This window comes from Microtus ochrogaster, unplaced genomic scaffold, assembly GCF_000317375.1.
Source record: "Microtus ochrogaster isolate Prairie Vole_2 unplaced genomic scaffold, MicOch1.0 UNK41, whole genome shotgun sequence".
Taxonomy (NCBI): domain Eukaryota; kingdom Metazoa; phylum Chordata; class Mammalia; order Rodentia; family Cricetidae; genus Microtus; species Microtus ochrogaster.
In genome coordinates this window covers 284,502-292,641 of record NW_004949139.1, presented here as the reverse complement: position 1 = coordinate 292,641, position 8,140 = coordinate 284,502, and positions in this window count along the sequence as shown.

Here is an 8,140-nt window from a genome sequence, read left to right as displayed (position 1 = left end):
ACTGACCCACGTCTACCCACAGACTCTATGGTCAGCACTGATGGGGCTGTCACTATACTGACCCACGTCTACCCACAGACTCTATGGTCAGCACTAGAGTGGGCTGTCAGTCATTGTCCTCCTCATCTCTATGGTCAGCTCTGATGGGCTACATTCCTCTGTAGAAGAGAGAACAGAGCTTGCCTAGCAAGGCTTCCCAGGGACTGTCCAGACCTGCAGCGGCCATAAAAGGGCATCACAGCGTCCGTGGCCTGGGTCCCCATGGCCTTTCCAGACCTTCAGAGACCAGACATTGAAGAAGGGTGGCGCAGCTCCCCCAGCCTAGCTCACAAGGGCCTGACCCTCCCTGAGGAGTCCAGCCATGTAAGAATGGTGCAGGTTGACAGGCTGATTCCCCAGGGCATATTGGGCCATGTGAAGGACAGCTGTGGAAGAGAGTTGTACAACCTACTTGTCCTAACTCTGCAGTGCCCATCCTATCTTGGGGAGGCCAGTCATGGTAGAGGGGAGCACAGATTCTCTGGCCTGGATCCCCAGGGCCTGTCCTGTCCTGGGAGTTTAGTCGTTAAAGTGGGGACACAGATTGCCTTGCCTGGTAGTCCTTGGAAATACTACATGATGAAGAGGGTCACAGCTTACCCAGTCTTGCAGGTCTTGGGGATGCCAGTACTGGAAGAGGGAGGACAGGACAGCCATGGAAGAGGGGGTGATATTTCCATGTCTTGGCTCCCCAGGAATTGTCTGACCTATGGAGGCCAGAAGTGAAATTGGGGATGCGACTTTTTCCAACAGACTACCCATGGCCTGTCTGGACCTGCAGAGGCCGACCTTGGAAGAGGTGGGCACAGTGTTCCCAGTCTGGGACCCCCAGGTTTGTATGGCACTGTGGAGCTCAGCCATGAAAAAGGGGTCTGCAGCTCCCCTGCCTGTCTCCCCAGTGCATGTTTGAACCTTCAGAGGCCAGCCTTGGCAGAGGTGGATGCAACTTTCTGGCCTGGCTCCGCAGGACCCTCCAGCCCTGTAGAATCCAGCCACAGAAGAGGGAAGTGCTCCTGCCCCAGCATGGCTCCTCAGACCATGTATGGCAAGTCATAGGCCATCTGTGGAAGAGGGGACATAGATCCCCTGCCAGGTTCCCTCTTCCTGTTTGCACCTGAAAGAGGCCAGCTCTGTAAGAGGGGAGCACAGCTTTCCAAGACAGGCTTCCTAAGGCCTGTCTCAGTCTGCCAGGATCAGTTGTTGGCTTCTCTGGACTGGCTTCCCAGGTCCTGTTAGCCATGGAAGAGAGGAGCACACAGTCATGGAAGTAGCGGCTATATGGTTCTTGACATGGCAGGCTCTGGGGAGACCATTTGTTGAAGATGGGGCAGAGGACAGTCATGGAAGAGGTAGCACAGCTCCCCTGGCTTTGTACCCTAGGGCCTAGGCTGTCTTTGGGAGGAAAGTCATAAAATTGGGGGGGTACAGCTTCTCCACCATGGCTTTAGGGAATGTCCAGATCTGTGGTGACAGCCACAGACTAGGGTGACACTTCAGCATCCTCAGTATGGCTCCCCGGGGCCTCCCAGCACTGCTTGGGCCAGTTATTGAAGGTGGGGTGCAGATTCCCCAGCTAGACTCTCCATTGCTGTCCGCACCAGAGGGGGACAGTCACAGAAGTGGTATACACAGCTTCTTGGGCATGGCTCACCAGAGACTGCCAAGCACTGTGGAAGACAGCTGTGGAAGAGGGAGCACAGTTTTCCTGGTCAGGCTTCCCAGGGCCTGCCAGCCCCATGAAGGACAGTCGTGGAAGAGAGGCAGCGATTTCCCCAGCCTGGCTTCCCAGGGCCTGTCTGGCACTGAAGAAGCCAACCATGGAAGAGGAGACACACCTTACACAACTGTCTCCCCAGCATCTATCTAGAGGCCATCTGCAACTTCTCCCACTTGTTTCCCATGGCCTGTCTGGCCCAACAGAGGCCAGTCATGGAAGATGAGGTCACAGCATCCACTGACTGACTACCCATGGCCTGTCCAGCACCACATAGTGCAGAAATGGAAGATGGTTGTGCAGATTCCCTGGCCTGACTCCCCAGGGAATGACCAGCCCTGGGAATGATAGCCTTGGAAGAGGGGGTTGCAGCTTACATGGCCTGACACCCCAGGGTTTGGCCGACTTTGGTGAGGCCAGATAAGGAATAGTGTGTGCACCTTCCCTGGACTGGCTCCCCATGGCCTGTCCAGCCCTGCAGAGGCCAACTGTGAAAGAGAGGAAAACAACTTGCCTGGACAGACTCCCCAGGTCCTGTCCTGTCCTGGGGACACCAGCCATGGAAGAGGTGGATGGGGAGCCTAGCCTTAGAAGACAGGGGGCAGCTTCCTTGGTTTTATAGGTCCTTCAGGATGCCGGTTGTGGAAGGGGGAGTGTGTGAACCCTCAGGACCTATGCAGTCCTATGGAAGAGGGAGGAGCAATTGCCCCATCATGAATCCCCAGGAACTGTCCAGCCCCAGTGAGGCCAATCGTGGAAAGGGGGTATACCTTACCTGACTTGGCCTGTCCTGATGAGGCCAGCTGTGTAACAGAGGGCACAGCTTCCAGGGGTTTGCCTGCCCTGTGGAGAGGAGTAGTGGAAGAGGGGCTGCAGCATCCATGACCTTGTACCCAAAGGCATAACTAGTCTAGGGAATTCCAGAAAGGAAAAGGTATGTGGCTTACTCCACCTGGCTTCCCAGAGCCTGTCCTGTCTTGGGGAGGCAAGCTGCAGAAGTTGGGGCACACCTTCTCTGGCTTGGCAGGCCCTGAGGAGGCTAGCTATGGAAGAGAGGGTGCAGCTTCCATGAGCTTGCACTCTGTGGGGAGGTTAGTAGTGAAAGAGGGGCCTCAGGCCATTCATGGAAGAGGGAACGCAGATTCCATGGCATTGCAGTCCAGGGCATTGCCAGCATAGGTGATGCCAGCCATGGAAAAGGTGGGAACAGCCGACCAAGCTTGGCTCCCAAGGTTTGTGTGACCCTGTGAAGGTCAACCGTGGAAGAGGGAAACACAGCTCCCCACTTGGTTCCAAAGGTCTTTCCAGCCCTGCAGTGACCATCTGTGAAAGAACTGGGTGGACCTTTCCCCACTTGGCTCCCCAGGGCCTGTTTGGCTCTGCAGAGGACAGCCATGGAAGACGGGGTGCAGCATCCACATTCAGGGTCTCCAGGGAATGCCTGGCCCAGCTGGCCCAGCATTGGCCAGCTGTGGAAGAGGGGGTACAGCTGCTCTGGCCTGATCCCACAGGACATGACTGCCACTGGGGAGGCAAGACACAGAAGAGTCGGGTGCACATTACATGGGTTGGCACCCCAGGTCATGGTGGCCCTGATGACTCCAGCTGGAGAAGAGCAGGCTCAGCTTCTCCTGTCTGCAAGATGCTGAGGCCGCTGGATGTGGAGGAAAGCACAGCTTTCCCCACCTGGTCTCCTAGTCCATTGTTGGCCCTGGGGAACCCAGCAGAGGAAGAGGGGGCACAGCTTCCCTGACCGGGTTCTCCAGAGCCTGTCTTGCTCCACAGAGGAGTGGGATGCAGCTTCCTTTGCCTGGCTCCCCAGTCACTGGCTTGTCCTGGGAGGTTAGCCATCAAAGAGGGGGCATAGCTTCTCGGGCTTGCCAGGAGGCTAGCTGGGATGAAGAGGCACAGCTTCCCCAATTTTGAAGTTCCTGGTGATGCCAGTAATGGAAGAGGGGGTACAGGCCTGTCAGGGAAGAAGGGCACAGCTGCCATGGCCTAGCTCCCCAGGGCTTGTCCAACCCTGTGGAGGTGAGCTGAGCAAGAGGGGGTGCATCTTCACTGGCCTAAATCCCCTGAGTCTGTGTGGCCCTGTGCAGCTCAGCTATGGAAGACAGGTCATGGATTTTCCAGCCTGACTCACTAGGGACTGTCCGGTCCTGGGGAAGCCATAGGGTGTGGTTCAGCTGATATGGCATGGTATCCCAGGGGTTGGTCAAGCCCGGTAAGTCCAGCTGTGAAAGAGGTGACACAGTTTCCCGTGTCTCACTCTCCAGGCCATGTCCTGTCTTGGGGAGGCCCAATATGGAAGAGGCCATGCACCTTCCCCAGCTTGGCAGGCCCTGTGGAGGCAAGCATTGGAAGACGGGGTGCAGTATCCCCGGTCTGGCTCCCCAGGACCCGTCTGGCTCTGCTGACCCCAGACATAGTAGAGGGGGGTGCAGGTGTCCTAGCATGGCTCCTCAGGGCCTATAAGGCATGACAGAGGTGATCTGTGGAAAAGGGGGGCACAGTTTCCCCAGCCAGTCTCCCCATTACTGTCTGCTTTTGAGAAGGGCAGCTGTGAAAGAGGGTGGTGCTGCTTCCCTGGCCGGAGTCCCTACAGTCTGTTCAGTGTTACACAGGCTATCCATGGTAGATCGGGCTGCAGCCTCCCTGGCCTGGCTCCCCTGTGGCCTGTCCTGACCTGTCTATGCCAGGCATGGTAGTGGGGGCACAGCCACCTCAGCTTTGCTGCCCAGTGCCTGTCCAGAGGTGATCCATGGGTGAGGTGTTGAGGCTTCCCCTGACTGGCTCCCCAAGGCCTGTCTGGACCTGCAGATACCAGCCATGAAAGATGGAGGTCAAGCTACCCTGTCCTGTATGGCCCTGAGGGGACCCATTGTGGAAGGGAAGAGGAGAGCACAGCATCCCTGTCCTGGCATCCCAGGGCCTGTCCTTTCCTGTGGAGGCCATCTGTAGAGGAGTTGAGCCCAATGTCCCCAGCCTGGTTCCCCAGAGCCTGACTAATCCTGAGGAGGCCAGCCAAGGACAAGCAGGGTAGAGCTTTCCCTGCTTGCCTCCCCAGAGCTTGTCCAGGCCTGCAGATGCCATGAAAGAGGGGCATGAAGCATTCCCAGCCTGGCTTTACAGGCACAGTCAAGCCCTTTGGAGGCCATAAATGGAAGTGTGGGGCACAGCTCGTGTGGCCTGACTCTTGAGGATGTTTCCAGTCCTGCAGAGATCATCTATGGACAGGGGAGCTCAGCATGCCCGGCCTGGCCCTCTAAGCCTGTCAGACCCTGCAGAGGCCAGACACGAAAGAGAGGTTTGTACTTTCCATAGCCTGACATAGTCTGTTGAGTTCAGTCATGGATGAGTGGGCTCAGCTTCCCATGCCTAGCACCCCAGGACCTGCTCTGTTCTGGAGAGGATAGCCATGGACGAGGGGGTACAAATCCCCAGCCTGGCAGGCACTATGAAGGATAGACAGGGACAGGTGGATGCAGATTTACCAAGCTTGTGGCCAATTGTGGAAGAGTGGGCATAGGTCAGCCATTGAAAATGGAGTAGAGCTTACACAGCCTGGCAGCACAGGGTTCAGCCTGTCCTGGGGAGGCCAAGACACAGCTCCCTCGGCATAGATCCCCAGGCCTCGACAGGCTTGTAGGGGCCAGCTATGGAAGACGGTGGTACAGCTTTCTCCACCTGGCTCCCCATATTCTGTGTGCCACTGCAGAAGCCAGCTGTGGAAGATGGTAGCACAGCATCTGGATCTCTAGGGCCAACTCTGCCCTGAGAGGACCAGCTGAGGAAGAGGGGAGGACAATGCCCCTGGCCTGGCTCCCCAGGGCCTGCACTTTCCTGGAGAGGCCAGTCATGGAAGAGGCTGGCACAGGGATGTCTCCCCAGGAACTGTTCTGCCCCGGGAGGCAAGCCTTTGAAGAGGGGGCCCAGCTTCCTGGTCTTACAGGTCCTAGCAATGCAAGTCATAAAGGAGGGGGTATATGCCAGCCATGGAATAGGGGGCTCAGCTTCCCTAGCCTTGCTCCCCAGGACCTATACGGCCATGCAAAGCCCAGTCACGGAGGAGTGAGATGCTCCCTAGGCCTTTCCCTCCCAGCAGAGGCCATCTGTGGACACTCCCGGATTGACTCCCCAGGGTCTGCCCTCCCCATCTTTGCTTCCCAGGAGCTGTCTGAACCTGCTGTGGTCCACTGTGGAGGAGGGGCACACAGTGTTCCAGGCATGTCCAGTCCTACAGAGGCCAGTTGTGAAAGAAAGGGGGTGCGGTTTCTCCAGCCTTAGAAGCTAGCCATGCTTGTGTAAACCGTGGCACACCTGGCTTTACCCCAAAGGCATGTTTGGCCCTGCTTAGGCCAGCTGTGAAAGAGGGGGCTGCAGCTTCGTTGGCCTGGCTGCTGGGGTCTAACTGGCACTGCAGAGACCAGCTGAGGAAGAGGGGGCTGCACCTTCACTTGCTTGGCTCCCCAGGGACATAGAGGCCCTGCAGTGGGACAGAGGAGCACGGCATCCCAAGCCTGGCTCCCAGGGCCTATCTGGCCCTGAATGGGCTGGCCAAAGAATGAGGGGTGCAGCTTTCCTAGGATAGCTCCCTAGTGCATGGCTGGCCCTGATGTGGCCCGTGGGAGGATAGTTTGGCACATCTGTGGACTGTCTCCCCACGGCTTGGCTGAGCCTGGGGAAGTCAACCTTGGAAGGGGAGGGTGCAGCTTACTTGTCCTGGCACCCCAGGGCATGGCCAGTTTTGGTGAGGCCAGCCATGGAAGAGGCGGGCACAGCTTCTCCAGCCAGGCTCCATAGGGCCTGTACTGTCCTGGGGAATCTAAATGTGGAAGAGGGGGGTGCAGCTTACCTGAATTGGCAGACTCTGGAGGTCAGTCATGGAGACTGGGCACATGCCAGCCATGGACGAGGGTGTCCAGCTTCCCCGACCTGGCAACCCAGGGACTGCTGAAGCCAGCCAGGGAAGAGGGGAGCACAGCATCTCCTGCATGGCTCCCCAGGGCCTGACTGGCTCAGCAGAGGTCATATGTGAAAGAGGGAAGAACAGTGTCCCTAGTCTGGCTCTCCAGAGCCTATCCAGCCCTATGTAGGGCTGCTATGGAAGAGGGATCACACCTTCTCCAGCCTGACTACTCAGTGCATGTCCAGCCCTGGGGATTCCAGCCAGGGAAGAGGGGAGTGCAGCATCCCAGCAAGGCTCTCAGGTCCTGTCTGGGTCTGAAGTGGCCAATCATACAAGGGGAGACATAGCATCTGCAGCCTGGCTTCCCAGGGCCTGACTGGATGTGTGTAGTGAAGTCATGGGAGGGGGTGCAGTATCCCCAGCCTGACTACTCAGCACATGGCCAGCCTTGGGGAAGCCAGCCAGGGAAAAGTGGGCTGCAGGATCCTCTACCAGGCTCCCAAGGGCATTGCTGGCCCAGGGGAGGTTAGTCATAGAAAGGACAGTCAGAGAGTATGGGGGAGAAACTTCCACAGCTAGCCTCCCCAGTTCCTGTCTGGACCTATAGAGGCCACCACCGAGGAGGAAAGTACATCTTCCCCTGCGTGGTGCTTTGGAACCTGTCCCTCCCGGGGATACAGACCATGGAAGCAGGGCACCTCTTCACCATCCTGACAGGCTCCCAGGAAGATAGCCATGGAAGAGTGGGCACAGCTTCCCCAGCAGTCACCCCAGGGGCTGTCTAGGCCTGCTAATGTCAACAATTGAAGAGGGGGGCACAGCATCTCAGGCCTGGCTCCATCGGGCCTGTCTTGTCCTGTGGAGGCCAGCCATGGAAGAAGGGGCAAAGCCTCACCAACCTGACTCCACAGGACCTGTCAACACATGTGGACGCCAGCAAAGGAAAATGGAGGGTGCAGCTTCCCAGGGTCTGTCTGACTCTGCAGAGATCAGCCACAGAAGAGAGAAAATGCAGCTTCCCAGACTGGCTTCCAAGGGCTTGGCCAGTCATCGGAGAGGAATTGCAGATTCCCTGAGCTACTGGACTTTGGGAGGACGGTCTCAGAAGAGGGGTTGCAGGCCAGTCATGGAAGAGGAGGCACAGCTTCAAAGGCCTGAAACCCCAAGGCATGTCTAGCCCAGCAAAGGCCAGCTGTGGAAGAGTATGTCCCAACTCCCTGCTCAGGCTCCTGAAGGAATAGCCTGCCAAATGGAGGCCAGGCAGGGAAGAGGGGGGTGCAACTTCCCTGGCCTGCTCCCCAGGGACGGTCCTGTCCAGGGGAGTCCAGTCACAGGGCACAGATTTCCTGGCCTGGAAGGTGCTGGTGAGGCTACAGGTGGAAGAGGGGATGCAGATTCCACAAGTTTGCAGGTCTTGGAGAGGCCAGCCATGGAAGGAAGAGGATGCTCAGGAGAGCCATGGAAGAGGGTGCTCAGGA